The sequence below is a fragment of the Protopterus annectens genome, chromosome 17.part0 (assembly GCF_019279795.1).
Source record: "Protopterus annectens isolate FY-2018-M chromosome 17.part0, PAN1.0, whole genome shotgun sequence".
NCBI lineage: Eukaryota > Metazoa > Chordata > Ceratodontiformes > Protopteridae > Protopterus > Protopterus annectens.
This window is the reverse complement of record NC_056751.1, coordinates 125,664,126-125,688,197: the sequence shown is the minus strand read 5'-3', so window position 1 is coordinate 125,688,197 and position 24,072 is coordinate 125,664,126. Positions and strand designations below refer to the sequence as shown.

Below are 24,072 nucleotides of genomic sequence, written 5' to 3'. Positions count from 1 at the left end.
GAATGATAATCCCTATGCGGTATCTGTTTCCCACAAGAAATACAATTATTCACTTTTTCTGACATCCGGTAATACACTGAGGCAAGAAAACCAAAATATTCCCCAACGGGGTACTTAGCCAACTTGGATTCGGTCTGAAACTCCGAACTCGAAAAATTTCAGAACGCCGAACGGCACTTGCAACGCTGCTTCTGCATCGGACCATGCGGCAAAAAAGACTGAGGATATGACGTCGGTCATGCGCTTTTGTACTCTGACGTTCTGATGTCAGTTTTAAGCGCCTTGACCGACGTCAGCCTAATACTTTGGTATTCGGGCCGACCGAGGACAGCGGACTACCCCATATGTAAGGAATGCAGCAATGTGAGATGAAGAACATCAATATTTAGCATCTAACCAAAAACAGATTTGGCAGATGCTGAAGTCATGAAACAAATTATATCCCAACACACTCCAAGCCTAGTGATTTCACCTCAACGACAATACAGAAAATCCTATTTCCACTATTAATATATACATTTAAAAGTTAGTATATGTACATTTCTCTCTTCCAGCAGGGCACACTGGATGCATCTTTAAGCTCAGTACTTTACAAAATACCTTTAACACGTCTGTACAAACAAGTTTAATACATACAACATGCAGTTCTAATACATTTGTAATACAAGCATCTTGTAATAGATGCAGTTGATATTCACAAGTGACAATTTACAAAATTCCAGATAGCCGATAGCTGTGGTGGCAGTATCTCCCTTTGTCAGAGACTACCAAATTACATCAAAGCAAGCAGTAGTTTAGATATTTTTAACAGCCGTAAAACTTGTTATAGTAACTGTTGATATACTGGCAGGCTAGAGGGAGATTAATGCCCATGCTTGAAATACCTATGCATGCAGAGTGAGGAGGGAAACCTGAAATGAAGCTTTTTCTACAAGTATTTAAGGAAGATTTGCACACAAGAACACTCAAACCAAAAGGGGCTGTCTAACAGAAGCAGAACTAGTGGACTAACTACAGATGTGTCAAAGCATACATTAGTGGACGGGTGTGGTGTTGGGGAAGACTAGATGCAAGTTCAAGTTTGTAGTCAAAACAATGCTAAACCCAACTAAAGGTCTTGAAATGCATGGAGTACTGCGATAGAAAGTGAACATTAGGAAAGGCTAGTAGCACAAAATCATTGGAGGGAGACTGAATTACTATTGCTATGTTGAGTGGGGCATTGAAATCTGCAGAATTATCACCAAGAGTATCTAGATAATTTAGGCAGGGTTCTAGATAAATTGCATCTTGAATGCACTGAATTTTAAACTAAAGAATTTAAATGCATTTTGTAATATGCAACTTCAGACTCACATGGAGTAATCTGAAGCAATCATTCTGTACAACACCTACTCTCATTTTGACTCCAAAATACAAGTTCAGACTTTGGTTCTATTGAAGCCAGGGATGAAGTCTAAATCCAGCTGACCATGATCAGATCACTTATAACCCCCATTTTACATTGGATCTGTACTGCAGTAATATTGCATTTCAGATCCAGCTGCTAAAATTGTAATGTTGGCACCAACACAGAAGTTCCAATAAAAATATTTTTATAACCTACATATTTTGTAAAACTACTTAGAATAAATGCAGTTCCCAGTAATAACCAACCTAAAGGGAAAATTTGCCAGTGGCGTGTCAAATCACAAGATTTAACTTTAACATGCTGTGATCAATGGGGAAAATTGGAGTCAAATGCCTAAATACCCTGTTGAAAGCAATGTAATCTTACAGATCTGTTCAAGCTATCTTTGGTACATTGTGTATAAAGCAAGAGTTACACAAATTGCAGTATACAATTACAAAATTAGCTAGGCAAGGATCAACCTACTTTGCAGACATAATTCAGAATTTCCTCCATGTGAAGTGTCCCATAAACTGACACTGAAAACGTCTGCATGGATATTTGCACCCTGCAAGTTGTAGGATACTTGAAATTGGTCCCCTGCACCTTATTCTAGGTAGCAAAATTAAAACTGGAAGACAGCTGTTATAGTATGACCATTCCCTTCAACTCTTAAAATAAAGAGATTAGAATTTGGAAAAAAATTGTGCAGCATTTATACTGGGGGAACTACCTATTTACATCTACAAGCAGTTTTGTAGAGCTCAGAATGTAATCTAGACAAATGACATTACATCTTAAATGCTTTCAAATGTTAAGCAGGTGCAGTAGAAAAGTTGTTCAAAATTTATTTGTTCGCATAATCCGACATTAAAGCTTTATATACATCTACACAAAGACAAAGACAGATTGTGTGCATGGAGACAAATTCTTACTATGTGTATTTGACATTTTAAAGGTTTTTGCTTCAAGGCGCTTAAGCATTTATGTGCATCTAAATCAGATTCTTTAGAAAGCCTGTGCTTCAAACAATAGCATGGCTTTGTTCAAACAGGTCAATGCTTCACAATGAGTTGGAATATCTGGATTGGATTCATCTGCTGCAGACTCATCACATATGTTAGATGTGCTGGTTCCTGTAATCAGCTACAATTTCATCTACCAGTGTCTGAAATACAGGATTAGCCCCATCACAGCCAAGCAATTTAGTAACTTGTTCACAAGCTGCAAACCCAGATATTGCTTCCACCAAATTTATGATTTCAACAGGTCTGCGATTGATTGTGGGAAGAGTAAACCAAACTAAGTCCATCTTCTGGTACACTGACACTAGCCAGTTAAAAGCAGGTTGCATAACATTTGCTTATGGTATAACCACTTCAATGTCTATGCCTTGGTCCATTGGCTGGCAACATGCGGTAACATTCAGTGGCAAACCAGTATAAACTAGATTTTGTTTAAAATGCTGGAAGATGTGATGTGAAGGTGCACTGTCAAGCAGCAACAAAAAGAATTGCAAGTTGGTTTCCTTATGGCTGGCACAAACGCATTAGAAAATCAGTTAAGTGCAATCCATCCATGAATTTTGTGACATGCAATTAACTGGCAAAGCTACTGTTAACATGTTCAGAACATTTTTATATAGAAAAAACAAAAACAGGCCATGGCTGTAGAAAAATAAAAGCAATTTATTCCAAACAAGAAAAAGGTGGGTGCTTTCATGGATTAAGTCACGTCAGATGAATTGACTGCTGAAATTAGTCATTCATTCTGGTGGAGGCCTTTGTGAACAAGGGATATCATTTTTGAAACAAACTACTACAGCTGAAACGAATCTGCATTAGAGGCTTCAATGGTCTGCTTACATTAAAGAACCAGCTACCAAACACTGTATACTCCAGAGACTGGTCCCAACTGGATATTCCTAATTCAGGTTTTGATTAGAGTAGCAAGTACCAGAGATTCTGTGCAACAAAATCAGGTTACAGAAAATAAAGCTGAGCAAGTCTGAAACTTTGGTAAAGACACCAGAGCCATCACAAACATTGCATTTCTTAGCCTGCAGCACCAGAGTAAAGCTTAGACTACGCTCAAGCAGCCACATTTCAGCTAGTAACTCAGTTGCTTAAGTGTAGGTTTGCCCATTTTAGTGATATTGTCTTCCTCATCTGGCTAATGCCATGGCTCCAGAGAGCCACAATGGAGTGGAAGCTATTCATGTAGTGGGGTGGGGGGCAGATTGGAAAATGTGGATGTGCCACCCAAGCTCCTTGTGAGCATGTACTGAAGCATTCAAGCATGGATTAAGTCCCTGCAATGGGAGTAGTAGCATCATTCCTAGGTTCAGGAACCAAGGGTTACAACAAATGAAAAATGCTCACTGCCAGAATTCTAGCAAGTGCATAAAGTACCCTCATTGTTGTCATGAGGGCCACTGTTGTCAAGATGAGGGCCACTTAGATGCTCAATGGTTTGGAGGCAAGGAAGCAAAACATATTAAGCTGTACCAAGGAATTATAACTGCTTACACTGGTAAGAGTGCATCTGTCAGGCCCACATGCATTTGTAGTTCATTTGTATACTCCAACATCCATAGTATTTTCCTACTCTACTGTGAAGTGGGCAGCATTTAGTGACCACATTTTATTCCTTTTGCTGCACTGTTGAGAATGCTTGGGTAAGAGGGATACAGACAACTTTCCTTCTCTGGCCTTCTGGATGGTTTTCTGTAGTATAGGAAAGTGACTCATGCTTACCAAAAGCACTGCTTATTTAAAGGTTGATCACATAGGCAAATACTTAGCAGCTCAAGGGAAAACAGTCAGTGGTAAGTACCCTCCTAAAACTTGGAATTCTCTGAACATTTAAAGAACTGTATGGAACATCCTAGTCACCTCAGAAAGAATAATGCAAAGATAGGATCTACAAGGTCCCAACCAAGGTTAAAGCAGAGGTGACCAATTTGCAACACTCATCAGCAACTTTATCAAGTAGACACCCAGTTAGGACTGAAAATCATAAAGGGAGGTTGCTGCACTTAGTACACTATCCTGATAAAACATGGGTCCCATCTGAGTTGGTAGTAAGACATGGATACTAGATCCCACAGAACTTATCAAAACAGAGTAGGGGTCCTTTATGTATAAATACTTTACATTTACACTTCACATTAATTTTCCTTACAATCATACCAAATTCTTCCCCATTAGGCACCCACTCCTTTTTCCATAACCACCAGCTTATTTTACTAGCTAAAATCCATTTTCCATTAAACAAATGTAATTTTGTCATATGGCTTACGTGAAATCTAGCCCATCATTCTTTTTTATAATATCTATATTTAATCATGTTTACCCACTTGTATCCATCTTCAAATATTGTTTGCCCCATAATTTTTCCTTACATTTCAAAAGAATGTTCAGTAGTTTTTCTTGAAGAAATCTGTACACCACTTATGCCAATTTCCTTTTACTGCTTATTACCAGCCTCCACAGAAATCGCCATTCTGTTTACACCATTTACTTTTTTAGTTTTAAATTTTATGGTTTTACAGAAGTATTTTATTATTCTTAAACCATTTTCTACATCAACTTTTAACTGTTGCTTTTTTGGTAACATTGTTTCATTTATACTCTACCATATCATTTATACTCTACCATACTCTAAATTGTATAACTACAAGCATGATAAATTTTGACCACTAATTTCATATTTTCTATTCTGAGTTGCAACTGTAAGATATTCCATATTGTGTTAGATCTTCAAATTTATAACTAATGAAGCAACATACATCACTTGTTATACATGATAAACCTCCTTCCTCTTTACATACAAAACCTTTTACTGGATATAAAGTTGACCCTTTATGAAAAAAAATCTCCAGTAATTCCTTTTAGATACTGTTTGCAACAAATACACTTGGCAAGTATGCCTTAACCAATCAGCAATTTACACAATCTTCAGAAAAGACTGGTTTTATTCCATTTTCCCCATTGCATTTTACTTATTCTAAAATTTTATACTCAACAAATTTTCATTTTAAAACTCCCCCTATCTTTACTACATCTAAACCTTTGGTCTTTGAAGCCATATTTATCACCTTTAGACACTCATTTGTAAATACTACACAATTGTGCATACTATCAATTGTTTTGCAATTGGTTCATATGCATGCAAAATTTACTCCTTATCCCTTCAGGTATTATATACCACCCTCATTTTGTGACATTACATGCTATCACATTCATAACAGTACCAAACTTGGTCATCCTCTTATACCACTCTTCCTCTGCACCTCTTGGCTTAAAACCAGCCATTTACAAGTATTTTTACATTGTAAGTGAAAGCTAGAAAATTATGCATGCCTAGTATGTTGTCATTACCCATAAAATTTCATGAGCAATTGTATCAATGCCTTAAGGTATCATGATTTTAGTTTTTCTATTCACACAATCCCCAGTTCCCCAGTCAGTTAACAACCCTTCCCTTTTATACTACTATCTTCCATTGGTTTCAAATCTTTTCAATACTATTGGACTCTAGCTTCCTATTTCTATATGAATCTGAGTATTCCACTAAATTCTTTATACATAAAACATTTAAACATCCACTCAAATTAAATATTTTTGCCAGTCCCTTAAACTTTTGTACATTTCATACCCTATTTCATCCAGTTCTGCAACCCAATCTATATTTGATATAGTATCTAGTATATATAGATATTTCTCCAACTGATAAACTTCCACATTTTCACTACTTTCCCTTAAATTTTTTTGTACATATTATACATTTGAGGGGGTTGTTGGAACAAACTGCAAACTGAATTTTAATTTGGAATCAGAAAATCCACTGAACAAATGGTAAGTACTGTTCCCAGAGTGGACAAATTCACCTCAAACCAAGGCAGAATGTCCCTCTGTCAGAAACCTAAACCTTAGTTTCCCCGAGATCAGAAATTCAAAATATATCCATAAATGCCCTTTATACTAAAACCTGAGCAGCCTTAAGAGGGAACTGTAAACCCACTTATCCTGCACAACATGGCTTTGAAACCAAGGAACAGTTAACCAGACTCCCTTTGTCTCCATTTTCTGTACCAAACTTGGATTGTGTGCCCTCAATGAAAATTTGATACAAGGATTTAAAAAATGCCTGCTGTAGCTGAGCATTTAGTTATTTCAACCTTGCTGGGGTTCTAGTACTGGACTAAATCCCCGACCCATGGAAGGTAAAGCTCCCCTAGAAAGTTAAGCTCTGTTGCTCTTAAGTGACCTTTAAAATGCAGCATTTCTTAAAACCCTTTTACAACTTTATCCAGAATAAAAATATGCAGACATGTAAATGTTCAGCTTTCAAGTATTGCATCAAAACCAATGAACTCCAATTCAGATATGTTTTTATTCCATCTTCTCCGGTTTTCACACAATACAGTTGACCAAATGGAAAATGCATATAAAAATGCAGTCTAAATTTTTTAAACCTTTTAGTCCCAGGGGAGAGAGAGCAAACTTCTCTAGGTGGCAATTTAACAAGCTTTGTTATTAGCAGTGAAATGCAATTGTCTACATCAAGAAGTAACCTCAAGTACAACACCCCCATTATACTTGACTAGTACTAATACTAGGGATTCTACAGTCTCAGTCATAGCTCTCAGCTGTCCAATTTTTGAGAATGTCCATATTACCTCAATTGGTCTCTCTCTTGTAAAATGTTTTCTTGGAAATCATTGAGGATTGAAGTCATTTAAGTAAGGACTGAGTTACTTTTCTTTCAAAATTCACGCAAAAATCTTTTATTCTAGCTTTTATAGGAGCATGTTTAAACTGTACCCTTATGTTTGGGCCTTTGCACATTTGTGTATCCATATTTGTACCAAAATGTTGAGGTATGCCTATAGTGGAGTTACTGGAAATCTATATAAATGCTGTATTTGTAAGACTATCCCAGTGATACCCTTCAAGTGTTGCAACCTTCAAAATCCCCAAACCAACAGATGAATACCTCAGTATCCCAAGACTAAAAATGTACTAACCACCTACAGTTATGATTAAAACTGCAACACCCAAAGTGCTGGCATGGTTCATGTCTATGCTGAAGTATACAAGTGCATTAACCACACAATTCCTTCCAGAACTAAACATGAGTTTGCAAGAAAAGCAGCCTGGTGGACCAAGCACAAGTTAAAATGCATAGCAAAACTAAACCCACACAAAGTCAAACCATTTTTGAATGTACTGGGGAGAAAAAAAAAATCAGGAAAATGCATCCCATGCACTTATCCTTAGCATCATTTAACATTGCTCTTAACATATCAAAACTTCAGACTCTGATCCAGCAAATCTCATATTCAGTGGAAATTTTATTCCCTAGTAATTCCACAAAACCCACATATCCCAAATGACCTCAAATCCCTACCATTAAATACTTGCCCCTTTGTAAGAAATACATTCTTCCATGGGACCTGATAACATTCCAGGCTACCTGCTTAATAGCAGGAACATGCGTTAGAGAGAGTAGCTCCAACAGTTATTCAAACTGGGTTTGGCAACTGGCTTTGTCGCAAAGGTTTGGGACAGTTATGCCACTTGGGGCAGGCCCATCATGGGTCCAGGAAGCTGCAGACCTATTAGCCTGATTAGTTTCATTTGCAATGCCATGGAACAGATAATAGCTGATCTATTAAACTAAAATAGTAAGACTAGATCCCATCAGTTTGGCTTCAAGGGTTAACGGTTTAAATTAGTCTGGCAAACACTTGGGGCAAGACAACTCCTAGGCAGTAATCATGCTGTCCACAATATTTAGACTATGCCAAGGCATTTGACACATGCTAAACTGTACTTCCACCTTATTCCTACATAGTAAAGAGGATAGCAAACTAGCAAAGGGATAAAACCCACAGTGATGTTATCAAGTGTATCCTCAGAATGAAGGTGGTGGTGCCCTGAGCTTCATGCTAGGACATTCATATATTTCTCTGATCTCCAAATCAAATAGGGTATCTGGTTAAACACTGCGAACAGTCATCCTTCAATCCCCCTTGCAGCATGCAGAAGCTACAACCCAAACCTCTAACTTAAGTCTGTACAGAAAACAGGACAATAATTTGAAAAAGTACAATAGTGTCATTTGTTAGACAAACCTTCCACCCACCTTATAAATACACACTCCATAATCATTTTCAGACCTTGGAATGTGGTTCAATTCTACCTCCCGTGATCCTTTATAGTGGTTAGGAAATCCTGTTGGGTACAGCTGATTACAATAGACATCTCCAAATCCTCATCCTCTATTAGGATAAGGTCTTACCCTTAGGGATGTATTTAACATATCAAGCAGTTGGAAATACTTCAAAGGTTGTGAATTACTGTTTTAAAAGGCCTGATCTAAGAAAGTGTGTCCTGTATTCAGTGTCCTACAGAGTACTTAGGCCTGTCTACTTTGCTTTTTGGGCTACTAGGTTTGTGCATGTCCTCATCTTCAGCCAAGCATGAACACCAATCTGAACTTGATTCAGCAAATCAGACGGGGTGGAGACTTTTCAAACTACTCCTCTGGAATAAACATCCACTTCAGATCAAGCAATGTGATGCCATCTTCCTTTAAATGGGAGTTTCACAATGTGGATAGGTATTCACAAGCTCAGAGGCATATTTGGCCCATCACTCCTTGAAAGCAGTAAGGGTAGGTACTAGCAAACTGCAAATGATTAAATGGTCCAGTTGCCTTGCATTTTCTACGATTGTGGCATCTGGTAGCAGATTTAGAACCACTAGGATAGGCTGGTAAGAAACCATGAAGTCCTATAACCAACTCAGGTGGTCAATTTTTGGTGTAAATGCTCAGATTCAGCAACAATACAGGTATTTAAGAATGTATTTACCTGGCTATGTCCAGCAACATCACAGCATCAGTCTCCAAAAGTAAGCCAAAATGAAGCAAAAATCCCAAATCCATACAAGATTGAAACAAAGTTGCTGACTGATCTGAAACAGTAGGGAAGCATGCAGAATCCATCAAGATATTGATGGACAAATCATGCAGTTACACCTGGCCTGCTAAAAGCTTTGTTCCTTACATTAATACTTCACACAAAGCAGCAAAAAGGCAGAAGCAGTGTGCTACAGACAAATGGAAGGGTCATGCTGCTCAATGCTAGAAGTCAGTCTCAAAAAACACTTGCTCTAAGCACTCCTTAAAATGGAGAACATTGACATTTGTGCTGTAACCGAGACCTGGTTCAAGGTAGCAGAAAGCACCCCTTCAGTACCAGGCTACAACTCATTCCATCTTTTGGCCCCAGATGTTGGACCGAAGCTCCAAAGGTGGTGGTGTTTCCATATTCAAAGAAGGCACACACCTCCAGACTGGTAGCCCAACATAATGCATCAGATACCCAATGTTAGCTGCACCTAAGTGCAAGAAAGCAATTCAGGTCATAACCTGCTATAGGTCCCCAACCATGTCCCAAGACTCTCACTCCATGTTCCTAAGTACCCTGGAGAATATTAGGGTCCAACCCAACACTTACTAGGCGACTTCAACTACTCCTCCATTAACAGGGAAAACTACTTTTGTACCAATACACTTACGTTTCCTGAAGTTCATTAATTTCAGTGCCCTGGACCAGCTCATTCTTACCCCCCATTAGAAGCAGCAATGTTCTTGACCTGGTCATTTCTAACATGGGCGACCGGTGCTCTACACCAATAATCAGCTCCTCCCTGGTTAGATCCGACCACAAACTAATCAGCTTGGAAATCCACATCCTCCACCCCCCCACAAAGGTAACCACCATGAAAAACTTAAGCCAACTTTGGGCTCCGAAAAAGAGGTGGCCAACTTCACAGCACCCATGCAAACTGAGAATCGTATGACCGAATCATATACCAATGCACTGTACAAACACCTACACAAATGCAAGGATCTCACCATATCCAATTGAACCAAGATGCTCTCACAAAAATGGAAGCCAATCTGGTGGTCCCCTGCCATAAACTACAACAGAAGGAGGAAACTGATGGAGTAAGGTGAAGTCCCAAGACTGGAAAAACCCCAAACTCAAAAAGTTGAGATCCCTCAAATACTCTTAATGCTAGCTATGGAAACAACTGCAGCATATAGTAAAGACCACCACAAGGCCTTCTATAGTTATGTAAAGAATCTCCACGGCAATACCCAGATTTGCTCTGAGCTACTGCACAATGGTACTTCCTATACCAAGCCAGATATTGCCAGTATACTAGCAGATTCGATGTCAACTTTACCCCTCTCCCCCCCCCCCAGGACCAATACAATACTAGTAGATTGCCAGGCACCCAGTATTACTGCTGCACAGGTTAAAATGTCACTGTTCAAGGTCAAGAATACAGCTTCTATGGGATCTGACAATATCCCTGGCTGTGTTCTACATGAACTAGTGAACTGGCACTACCCGTGTGCCCTGTGCAATCACAGCCTCACCTCAGGCTTTGTCCCTACCAAATGGTGCACTGCTACATCCCTCTCCACAAAGAGAGACTACAGATCCTGGAAACTATCGACCCATTAGCCTAACGAGCCTGATATGCAAAGCTATGGAATGCATCATGGACCTAACAAGGATACAGGAAATCTCCAAACACTGGATCCCACAGTTTGGTTTTGTGAATGGTAGATCATGCCATTCAACTTGGTAGACTGAGTCACTAGAGCTGTGGATGAAGGCAAGGTGGTCCATATAGCCTACCTTGATCTGGCCAAGGCTTTTGATACCATTCCCCACTCAGGAATCATAGAAAAACTCTAAGCTAGGCATCAACCCCTATATCACTACGTGGGTTGCAAACCAGCTCACAGATGGAACCCACAGTATGAAAGTAGCTGACTCCAAGTCAGACTTCTGACTAGTCTAGAGTCCCACAGGGTTCGGTCCTGGGTCCTTTCCCATTTGGTATCTACTTCTCTGAAGTTCAGGCCAACACAAAGGGACTCTGGCTGATGGTCTGCAGTTGATTGCTAGTTGGGAGCTATTAACTCCAAGTGATGTTGACATCCTGCAGAATGACCTCACTGAGACCAATGACATGTCAGAACCATGGTCTTGTGCTAAATGCCAAAAAATGTTATCCCCTTTGGGAAAAACCCAGTTCCCATTAATTACCACACTGATGGTAGTCCACTGAACACAGAAGGCATTAAGAAATCTGGAAACAAGTTGCCAGCAACCTGTCTTGCCACAATGCCACTGTGGTCAGAAAGTCCCTCTGTGGCACATCTCATTGCTAAGGGTTTTGAATCCAGGAAGAGGTAATAGTCTCTCTACTTTTCCCTCATTAGGCCAAGAGGGAAATTGGCCATTTGGCATGTACCTTAGACACCAGCAACTGGAGAGGCCACAAATGTACCTCAAGAGGATCCTAGGCCTTAAACACTTGTCCTATATGGACCAACTCAAAACCTCAACTATTCTGTCTCATATCACCTTAGAGGCCATCTCTGCTTGATTTACAAAGCAATGTCTGACCCAGCTCCGTTAGAAATGCTACATTTAAAGAAATCCCAACTTCATACCACACGCTCCAGAGACCTCAACCTCATCACCACAATTAATAAAAAATGCTGGAAGGACAGGTCCATATCCCAGAGACTGCCCATGCTATGGAACAGACTTCCCATACATGTCAAGCAGAGCACCTCACAGACCCTCTTCAAGAGGAATCTTTATGAGTGGATGGGAAACAGAAAATTCAACCCAAGGGTAACTCCAGTGGCTCTACTAGACACAGGCACTGGGAATTAAGGGCAGGTGGCACTATGCCATGGAAATCCTATGTCTAGGCTTGTAAAGGCCCCAGGGCCATTAGCCTAGTACACACTCATGAACCTAAACATAACATACTTTATTGAACCAATTTAAAATGAAGCACTTTCATCCCATTTATATCAAGACTTCAGAATGACCAACAGCAACACCTTTTTGCTGGTTTATGGCCATTGGTGGCTGTTCCCCTGCTTTTGGTTACTTCACACAAAACTACCTTCCTTGACTAGCATCCAAGTTGACCCTCATGTGAATAGCAACTCATACTCCTGCCAAAGTAAGGGAGGACTTGTGTAGCAATGTCTGCTTATCTCCTTAGTAAGGAAAACATGCCAGGGGTACAGTGGCCCATAGCAGGCCCAAGTTGAGATTGCAGACAAGGAATCACCAGCTCCCAAGCGTACTACGCCAGTCAATTGGTTCTGACTTGAACTTGCGACACCCTGAGAGCTACTGTATGCCAGCTGCTAGAGCTCACCACCCATGTGCCATGTTAGAGCAAGAAAAAACTCAACCCTTCACAGGTGATTCTCTGCCTAGTAAAGGTTGGAACAAATGGGTCAACCATCAATGCGGCAGATAAGCAGCAAAGGGAGAAGGATACCAAAAATGTCCGTTGACTATACATTTTGAAATCATTAAACAGTACTTAGGATTACCACCATACAACTCTCACACCAGGAGCTTACTCTGCTGTGCCAAATTGTCAATAGGAGCTTCACAGCTATGATAAAGAAAAAGTTACTCGCCATAACATTCCATCTGAGTTGACCATCTTCAACCTGCAGGTTTGGATCAGAGAATCAGATCAGACTGTCATACTAAAGCTATAGAATCTGAACTCCAAGCTCCTCCCCGAACCATAACACCCTGTTCTCCCCTCAGTTTGCTGCTGTAATACATGCAATGTCTAACTACTTTCAACATACATAAGAAAACTAGAAAGCACTTCAGGAGCTCGAACAGGTAAAATGAGTACTGTCAGCATATCTGACAGGTACTAACTCATTTGAAAGGGGGATGGAGCGAGGGAAGGTTGAGGATGAAGTCAACTCAGATGGAACGTTATGGCAAGCACATTTCTTTATCTGAAGTTGAATTCAATCTTCAGCTGGCAGGACAGAGTCCCTAACTACACAGTAATCTTGGGAGGCCCTCACAAAAGGATATTCCTGAGCACCATGGAACCAAAGGATACCCGGTTTCCAGAAATGTCAAATTTGTAATGAGATATAAAGGTGAGAGGTTGTTCAAGTGGCAGCTGCACAGATCTCACTGGGAACTTTACATAGAGGATGCAGAGACGGACCTAGTAGAATTGGCCTTAATTTGAAAAGATAAGGAAAACCCTTTGAAGACTACACAAGCAAAATTCAGTTGATCCAGTTTGCCAACATGACCTTGGAGACTGGTTTACCCAACTTAGTCTTTGAAAAGGATATGGATAGCTGATCAGACTTTCTGAAGTTTTGTTCAGTCTAAATGTAATTTTCCATATACAGCCAGCATAAGAAATTTATACTCCCTTGTTTTGAAAGTTGGGGAAAAACTGGAAGACTGAAGAAGCATCCTTGGGCAAGAAAAGATTAGTATGCAGACTGTCTTTGTGAAAGATCAAATACAGTGGCTTGGTTGATAAGGCTTTAATTTCAGACACCCTCTTAGCTGAGGTGATGGCCACTAAGGTGGCATTTTTCCAAGACAAGTACTTCAATGTTTTCTGAAGGCTCAAAGGGAGGAGCAACCAAAGCTTGCAAAACCATGGCAAGATCCTGAGGGGAATAGGATTTTTTGATTAGTGGACACAGCAGAAAAATACCCTTTAGAAAAGCTTTGCACACCTTACAGGCCAAAGGGGAGTTTACCCCAATGTGAAAGTTGGAAATGGCCACAAACTAAACCCTCAATACAGAAAAACTAGCTCCATTATGGAAAAGGCCAAGTCATACAAGATGACCAAAATAGGTGCCATAAGGAGGTCTAAATGTTGATAGGCCGAAACTGGAAATCTTTTCCATTTGCCATTAAATATTTTCCTGGTAGGTTTGCTTGTTGCAATCAAGATTTTACTGGGGAAAAAAGCTTGGGACTTCTAGCATCCTCGAAATTGGAGCAACCAAGCAGTCAGTTTCAAGCTCAAGACATCTGTTTGGGTCTAACCTGACAGATTAGATCTGGAACAGGATCCAGAGTCCACAGCAGACAAACCAGATGAGACCAAAGGAAGGGAAACCAAACTTGCACAGACCAAAAGGGAGCAATGAGGATTACTTTGCACTTCAACCTCTGAGCTTTCAGCAGAAAGCTGGGGATAAGAGGAAGAGGGAGATTAGCATAAAGCTAACCAGGGGGCCAAGCATACACTACAGCATCTTGGGGGATTAGGGCAAACTCACCGTAGTGTTGGAAGGAAAGGCTAAGATCACAGCAAGGTTGACCTAATTTCTGGAATATCATGTTCAACAGTGAAGTATTGAGACCACTCGTGAAGCATCAGAATGGGCATGCGGAGCTTTGTCCACCAGGATGTTTAACTTCCCCAGAATGTGCATTTCCTCTAGAAAGCAGTTGGAAAGGAGCACCTAATACCACAACCTCATGGGTTCAAAACGGGCAAACTTTATTCCTTCCTGTTTTGTTGATGTACCAAACTGACATGTTTGAATTGCACTGCTCATCTCCAGGACATTTATATGCAAACTGGCCTTGAAATGGGACCATGTGCCTTGGACAATTTGACCCAAATACCCCCTGCAAAACTGGGAAGAATCTGTGGTTATTGTGGCCCCTGGGGGGGGGGGAGACTAGATGGAGAGTCAACCTTTAAGGACATCTGATTGGAGCCACCAGAGAAGGGATTCCCTGCCTACAAGACAACTTATTTGGGTGACTTAACATGTACACCAGTAAAAAAACATTTGACAAGAGTCCACTGAAGTACTCATGAATCTGTGCTAATGGAACAAGTGATTGTGGCAGCCATGGAACCCAGAGCCCCGAGGACAAGACCTACTGGGGGAGCAGAATATCCAAGACCTGATATGAAGTCATTAGGTGAAGATCCTGTCTGGACACAACATGTTTAGCTATCATTTCTCAAGACAGGCTCTGATTAAGTCTATTGGTTGTATTGGTTGAAGCAGCAACTTCAGATTGAGATGCACAACATTGAGGCAAGCAGTGTGTCTGGCTTGGATGAATTGACATCTGGTGGGAGCAGTGAGGAGCTAATCATCCTGTCTGCAAACACATGGAATCCTTACAGTCAAGTGAACTGCCACTTCTGCCATGCATTTGGTAAACATTGGTGAAACCAAAGGGATTACTCCAAATCGATGATTGGCTCTCAGCCAGCAGCAGAGAAACCTGGAGTAACTGTTCATCTTGGTGTAACTGGCTTCAATATACATAGAGTGCATTCAGTCATCCTTCTGCAGAAAGGGCAGAATGGGCTGAATGACCATTTGGAGCTTTGAGTTGTTGGGGTTGGTAAGATCTAAAATAAGCGAGGTCCGGTCTTTGGGAACAAATCTGGAGTAGATGCCCGATCCAAACTGGTCTTTGCGATACTTTAAAGCTGCTCACCAAAAGTCATCCAAAGTCTCTAAAGCTGCACCCTTCCTCTGATTGGGTGGATCAGGGAGGTTTCTGGCTGAGGATGGATTTTGGAAAAAAGGGTATGGAATAACCTCTGGATATGGATATTTAATTCCAATTATTCATGATGGCTTCCCAGGCTGTTGGGTGTAAAAATAAAATGTCTGTCAACTGCCTCCAGAAAAGAGCAGTCTGGCAATCATTCAGGATCATAGATTAGGCCTGGTGGAAGAGGTAGGCATCTGCCATTGGCACCATTTCCAACTCTGTAGGAAAATCCATGTGAATCCTGAAAAGGACCTTGAGATTTTCAAAACCACAGCTTTTTACCTCCATGCTGGCTTCTGGAAAAAGGTTAGTGGCAGCAAAGCAGATTCCAATGACAGTCTAGGTCTTTCCGTACTTTTCACTTTGGGAGTTTGACAGTCTGACCAAAGATGATCCATTGATAGTGGTATTAGTGAACACCTTGAAAAGGTTCCCAAAAAATCACAGCTGCATCCAGGCATGGCATCTGATAGCAATACCCGACCCAGCCACCATTGAGGTTCCTTCCGCATGAGAAATTAGCTGCATGGACATGTTTCATATGGAATGTAGGGTGGCCATTCTGGAGGAAAAGCTGTTCCTCAGCAGAGCTGGACCCTGTAGCAGAAAGTACAATTGTGCACACTTACCATAAATGCAGATGTTAATGTATTCACTGTTGCAGTCATTACATTTGGGTTCTGCTTGCAGGTAGCCCTCAATCCTGATTAACAAAGTCTTGGGTCCTGCGGTCGGTTGCCATCTCTTCCATATAGTCAGGTCGGCAGGGGTATAAAACATGCAGCAGACGCTATTACATCAGTTTTTCTTGCCACAAATGTCAGTTGCCCCCCTAATGGGAAGCAATTAAATATAAAAGTACAATGATATACCTCCAGCAAAAAATCAAATACACCAAAAAGCTTAAGCATAGTAAAGGAAAGTAGAGGTATAACCAAAAGTTAGAGGGCTGGAGGGAGGGTAACGAGGACTCCAACAGTGAATACACTATCAACATTTATGGCAAGTGTACACAGCTATACTATGTTAGTTTCACTGATGCAGTCATTACATTTGGGTAGATTCCCAAAGCTATGGTTGGGAGGCAGAATTTAAATATCATTAGGACCAGCTACAAGGCAAGGCCCTGCAAGACTGCAGTGGCAAAGCTAGCTCTGGATTTACTTGGCAAAGGATAATGCTTGGTGAAAGTATGTACAGAACTCCAGGTAGCATCTTCTAGGATGTCCCTAGTAGGGACACCTCTGAGAAAGGCTGTAGAGGTAGCAGCCCTGGAGTGAGGTCTGATCCCCTGGGGGATAGGTTTTCCATGGTGCTTATAGCAGAAATGAATGCAATGGGCCTATCCATTTAGAAATGGTTTGCTTTGAAATAACCTTCTCTGCCCCTTCAGCAAATGCCACCAGCAGTTCAGATTTTTTGAGGTTTAGTCCTGTCCACGTAGAATCAAGTTGTCTGCACATCTAAAGAACGCAATATCTGTTCCCCTTTGTTCTGCAGATTGGGAAAGGTTGGCAAAAGAATGGATCAAGATCTACACTGGATACCACCTTGTGCATGAAGGATGGATTGGTTCTGAGGGACACCCTGTCCGCATGAAAGATGATGAAAGGCTCCACTGCCATAAGGGCCTGTAATTCAGATACCCTTCTAGCTGAAGTGACTGCTAAAAGGAAAGTGGTTTTCCAAGAAAAATTTCAAGTCCGCAGTAGCAGCTGGCTCAAAAGGAGCTAGAGAGTTTCTCCAAAACAAAGAAAAGGTCCAGGCAGGGGTTGGAAACTCCTGGGTGGTCTCAAATTTTTGGCCCCTCTGAGGAACTGCTTGAGCAGTGGATGAGAGAAGAGGGGAGGTTCTGTTATGAGCTGAAATGGCTGAGGTGTGGATTTTGAGGAAAAAAAAAAGACAGGTCCTTGTGAAGCATCTCAGTTAAGTATAGTAAAATCTGAGGTAAATTGGGTGCTGCTGTGCTCATCCCTTGAGATGAGTTCTAGGCACAGAATCTTACCCATTTTTCAGCATAAGATTTTCTAGCACTAGTCCTTGCTTCTAAAATATCCATCACAGGTTTACTGTGGGATGGCAAAGGAGATATTAGGAAATTAGCCAGGCTGCAAGGTTCAGTGTTAGAAGTGGAGGGTGCAGAATTTGGTTCTGCTGGGACAACAGGGAAGGAGTCTAAGGCAGGTGCCATGGGGGTAAGTGACATTGCGCAGGAGGGGGTACCAGTGTTGGTGTGGCCAGTCTGGAGCAATCAAAATCATCCTTGGTTTGTCCTGTGATTTTTAGTAGTACTTTGGAGAGCAGAGGGGGAAGGCATAAACTGACAGGTTTTTCCAGCTGAAGGACAGAGCATCTACTTTCCAGGCTTGTTTGTGCGGAGTCCTTGTGCAAAATTTGTCCAGTTGGTAGTTCTGGGGAGAGGCAAATAGGTCTATATCTGGGCTCCCCCATTTGCTTGTCAAAATGTTGAAAATCCTTTGTTCCAGTTTCCACTTGTGGGTCCATGAGGTTTCTGCTTAGTCTGCCAGTGTATTTAATTTTCCTGGCAGGAATTGATCTTGTAGGTGCACTTGGTAGCTCAAGGCTGTGTTCCACAATGCCATGGCTAATCTGCAGAGGGGGTAAAGAATGTGTACCCCCTGCTTATGTACCGCATAAGTGGTGTTGTCCATCTTTACCATTCCTGGAAGTCTGGTCCTTGAAGGCTGTCACAGCATTCTGTACAGCTAACATTTCTTTTTGATTGATATGCAGGTGCATTTGACTTGAGTTCCATTTGCCCTGAATGCACGTTCTTGCCAGGTGAGCCCCCTATGCATAGTCTGATGCATCTGTTCGGGTGGCAGGGGGTGGTGTGAAAGGTAGTTTTGGTAGCAGGCCTCTGCCCAAAGGAACTCTAGGCATAGGCAAGGTATGATGGGAATCATTGCTTCTAGATCCTGGTAATGTTGACACCATAGGCGTTTTAGATGCCACTGTAGTTTCCTCATATGCAGTCTTGCATATCGAATTGGAAGAATGCAGGAGGCCATGAACCCAAAGGCTTGCAGCATTTCTCTTGCAGATAGCAAGGTTTGTGTGGCCACTTGTTTGAAGTAGGTTGTCAAATGAATCTCTCTGGTGTGAGGTAAGCCACCTGGGAAGTTGTATTCAAGCTTGCTCCCAGGAATATAATTTGTTGACAGGGTACCAGGTGAGATTTAATTGTTTATGGTGTACCCCCAGACAGGTTAGAACCCTTGTACAAAGGCCAGATGATTCAAACATGTCCTGGCTTTATGCCAGAATTAGACAATTGTCCAGGTATGGGTATATTTGAATATTTCTTTGCCTACAAAATGCAATAACTGCTAGGCATGTTGTGAATACCCTGGGCGCAGTAGATAAGCCATAGGGGAGTGCAGAGATTTTATAGCGTGTGTAGCCTGCTTTGAAGCGAAAGTATCTTCTGCAAGATTCCCTGATTGGGATGTGCAGGTATGCTTCTTTTAAAGCTAGTGTTGCCAACCAGGCATCTCTGGCTAGCATAGGAAACTGGTGAAGAGTTAGCATCTTGAATTTTGGAATCTCCAAAAAGGTGTTAAAAGTAGACAGGTCCAGGATAGAATGCCATGAATTGCCTTTTCTAGGAACCAGGAAGTCTCTAGTAGAAACATTGTCCCTTTTCCTCTTCTGGTACCAATTGAATAGCCCCCATGCTTGAGAGAAAGTACTTGGTTGTGGGCCTCTGCCCACTGATTTGGAGCTAGGTCCAGCCACCAGTTTGGTGTTTGCAACATGTGGAAGTGAAATCTGTATCCCTAGGACACTATTTAAAACCCATTTGTCCTGGGTAATGAGCTCCCAGTTCTTTGCATCTTTTCCCCAAAAGGGGCAGTCAGTTAAGTGCTTGGAAATTTTGAAAAGGAAGTCATTGAGACAGTTTACCATAGGGGGGAGTCTTATTGCTCCCAGATTTGGAAGTGGAGGCCCCCCACTGCTTAGTCCCGTGTCCCCCTGGGACACAAATTTGGGGTTTCAGCTGTGTCTGGGTTTGGCTTAAGACCTGGAAGGGGCTGGAAAGGACCAATTTTTAGAGGGCCAATGCCTACTAAAATATAGGAAGCTGAACTTGTAAAATCTAACAGTTTGCATAGATTTAGCTTCATCTTCCGTCTTAAGAACTTCCCTCAGCCTTGTTGCCAAACAGGCGGTCCTGATTTAAGGGAGCATCCAGCAATTTAGCTTTAACATGATCAAGTAAAGATTGCTCCTTATGGCAAGCATGCCTTCTGAGCACAGACCCAGTAACAGCAGCCCCGCAAGAGGCCTCTAAGAGTCAAAACCACATTGCAAAGTAGGTTTTCCAACCTGCTCAGCAGAATGCAGTAAATCCTGTAATTCTTTATTTTCCACACAATCGGGAATCAACATAAAACTTTGTTTAAGCAATCCATTAACATGCTGCTGATACTTTAACATATGAAACTGGCAGTTTAAAGCCCTAATGGCCCAGGTTGCAGAAGTATAAACCTTCTTACCTTATCTATCCAACACCCTGGAGTCTCTTATCAGAAGGGGTAGGATTTTTAACAGTAGAAGCCTTAATGTCTTTGGGCCCCTGAGAAATGGTCTCTGTATCCACCATAGGATTTTTAAAAAGGAACTTGTGCGACTCAGGGACCCTGTAAGTAGGTCAGGTTTTCTGGGAGCAGGAGGCCAAACTAGATTCCGAAAAAGCATAAACTATGTCTAGTACAGGAGGAATAGCTAAATGCCTATGCTGAGGCAGGAGTAAGAAATCCCTGAGCCTTTTTTTTTTTAATCAGAAAATTCCTGGCTTTCCCAGTGGAAATGCTCCCTTAGAGCATGTAAGGTTTCACCAAAAGAAAAATCCTCTTTAGGGAAAGCAGAGGGAATAGAATGCTCTGCATCAGAATCCTAGATAAGGGCAAATCCAGATCAGAAGAATCAGAAAAAACAATCCTGGTCAGATGATTCATAAACTTTAGTCCTAGGCCTCTTGGGGGGGGGGGGGGGTTGGCTAACTGATTAGTGTTATTAGATCTTCAGCCTTTCTTATTTGTTTTCTAAGCATAGAGGTCTGAACATGTGGCCTGGGCATCTTTTTTAGGCATTGTTCGAGATTTAGGCCCAAGTGAAGGAGGGGTGTGTTTAATATGCAAGTCAGTAGGCCTGAATACACTCAGAAGCCGGTGCCTGTACAGAGGCTCTGGACCCATCCAAGGTAGAGACATCCACGGATTCCATAGTTGAAGCATCTCGTGACATACTGGACTCCAAATGGGTCTCTATAGAAGCCTGCGAATCAGAAGTAGCGGGTATCAGGGGCTGCGAAAGCTCCTCAGAGTACCAGTGAACTGGCAACTGGCTTAAAAGCATCAGTTTTGTACCTCAGCGGACTGTCTTTATCTTTGCATTTTTTCAGAATCCTGGTAGTCTGATGGCTAACTGATGATATTTCTGGATAATTAAACTGAGAACAGAAATATTTAGAGGCAAAAAGATACTGATAGTGCACTGATTAAAGCACAAAACAGACAGCAAAGTACGTCATGGTCAAGGCCTAGGCAAGGAATACAGTACGAATGAAAATCTGATGTATTTGCTTTCCACAAGTAATGCAATTAACTTTTACTGACATTGGTAAGGATCAAGAAAAAAGTTTCCCCAATGGGATACATAGCTTTAGTTGAAGACTTCGGTTCTGAAACCAAAATGAAAAATTTCAGGAGTCAGACTGGCACTTGCAAACTGCTTTGGGCACTGCACAGAGAGACTGATTTAATAGCATCTGCTGCATGTATTATACCCCTAATGACCTGATGTCATGGAAGGGACAGCAACCGACGCAGGACCAAAGACCATTAATCAGGCCGACTGAGGGCTACCTACAAGCAGATAACCCAAATGTAATGAATGCAACAGTGAAACACGAACATCCAGAGGGTTCCTTGATCAACTCACTCTGTAGTCTAGCATTGCAGTGCTGAATTATTTGGTACATGCAGCCAAAGTCATTGAAGCATGCACCCACTTACCAAAACTGTGCAAAGCCCTAGACACTTATTGGGATGCACTGTAGATATTTTGGGCCAGCTCCTTAGGGGCTGCAACCACCATGGCATTGACAAGAATAACCTTAGTCCAATGGGATCTGTCTGGGTGCTCAGGATTTTGTCAGGGTGCTTAGGAATGGGGTCCACTGTATCCAGCTCCTTCCACACCATGCATGAAACAAGATTAATAAGAGGTTCCACAGGAGGGGACACCGAAGTAGATGGGCCCAACCCAAAAGCCTTCAGAAACAGATTCCTCCAGGTTAGTGTTTGGGCAGACCAATCACCTTTTTGGCAAAATGTATCCATGTCGCCAAAGGGGAAATCATGGGTGACCTGGGGGACCCTTCCCCTTGGATAGTGTTCTGTGAGAAATTCCAGTGGGGAATACAAGTGCCTCCTTTTGCACTAACGCAAGGGACTTCCTTGGTGGGGTGCTCTGGGAAGGTATCAGAAGACCCACGATGTTTCAAAGAGGACAGTCGAACACTTTCTGGGTAGGCTGTCCCAATAACAGAACAGATCAAAGTAGCAAGAGTCTAGGGTCTTCTGAGCACAAAGAACCCTCTTGTCCACTTTGAATGCCAAGGCTGAACGAGGAAATTAGGTCAACGTCCCCAAAGCTGAAGCTGTCAAGGGAGAAGCCCAACAAATCTGTGCCACCCCTGGATCTGAGTTGAGTCTGAGCAGAGCTGGCAAGTGCCAAAGCTCCAAGGGGAAGAAACAGCACTGAAAACTTTGCAGCAGACATCACCCCCCTGGACTCTATGCTGAAGCTACAGCTCCAAGAACCACTCTGCTCCAAAACTGTGGGAGCCGGGTCAGTCAGGAAAACTGTTGGAGTAGAGATACTTTTACCCATCTGCTTTGACATCTCAACTCCAGGCATCTTCAGGCTCAACTCCAAACCAGAGGGTCAGATCAGAGGAGGAGTTGGGGTAAAGGCAGGTTGATAGCTCACAGATACTGGAGGGGGACAGAGTAGGTAAAACCCCCAGCTGGACTTTTCTTGAATGGACAATCCCCCAGCTGGATTTGTGCCTGGAGAAACATCCTGTACCTCTGCTTCGGAGACCACAGGAAGACCTGGTGGATGATGCAACAGATGGAAGTCTAGAGACTGGCCTGGAAGAATGTAGGAGACTTTGGCCTTGAGGCAACCAGCTCTGGTGAAAAACTTCAAGGCAGTACTGAGGGGAAGCCTCTATCACAATCAAAGCAGAGTCAATCGGATCCAAAGTTTTTGATAAATTTCTGAGGTGGTTCTCCTGTTCTAAGAGACCTTTCTGGTGACTGTTTGCACTTTATTTTGAAGGGGGGGTTGGACCCCTGAAGTAGAAGGTGAAGCAGAGGAAGAGGCAGTAGATTAACAGGCCTTTTAGGATCACTTCTTCTGGTTTAAGGCCCACTGGTTGTAGCCAGCACAGATGGGGCAGGAGTCATCCAAATGCAAAGGCTCTAGACATACCACACTGTGGGCATCTGAAAAGGGAGTTTGTCCCAGCAGGCAACATCTTGAAACCAGTTTCGATTCTGCCATAAGTTTCTGCAACACAAAGCATGCGGCAGAAAAAGCAAGTTTTTTTTTAGGAAGGAATAGACACAAGTCTATGGAGAAGGGTAGGGAACTTATCTTGCAAAAGAGATATGAAGGGATGAGTGGAGAGCAGAGCATTATGGGTAGGGGAGGAGCTCAGACTTCAGATCCTAGGAGCTTTAATACAAGAGTGATTCTATTCTCTAATCTGACCCTCAGGTTGAAGACTGAAGTTAACTTCAGATTAATCTACTGTACCCAACTTAGAAAAGAACAACAAGTAAAAGCACATGTCCTTGTCCACACCACTGCACACACCACCATTCTGAAGATACAAGCTGAAAATTTTGCTGTACATGAAAAGACTACTTTCACTGCAGATTCATAAAGCAGACTATGGTACCAGCATAATCACAGTACCACAGTATTGCCCCTGCCATATTTCTTTATTTGCAACACAAGTAAATGCACTCTGTACTGAATTAGTGAGCATACAACTTTAGGCCACTGGCCTGACTGTACAGAGCTCTTGGTACATACATTTCCTACAAAGTGTAGTGCAACAGAGTCTAAAAAACTGAGAGTTTCAAATTATGTATATAGTTTTAGTTATTTGCTGATCACACTGGAAGACTATTCC

General features: G+C 41.9%; 1 protein-coding gene across 1 annotated transcript in view; it reads right to left on the bottom strand.

Moving 5' to 3' along the window:
• Window positions 1-24,072, bottom strand: part of LOC122791800 (low-density lipoprotein receptor-related protein 2-like) — a 1,119,352-nt gene that overhangs the window by 777,274 nt on the left and 318,006 nt on the right. The window lies entirely within an intron of this gene.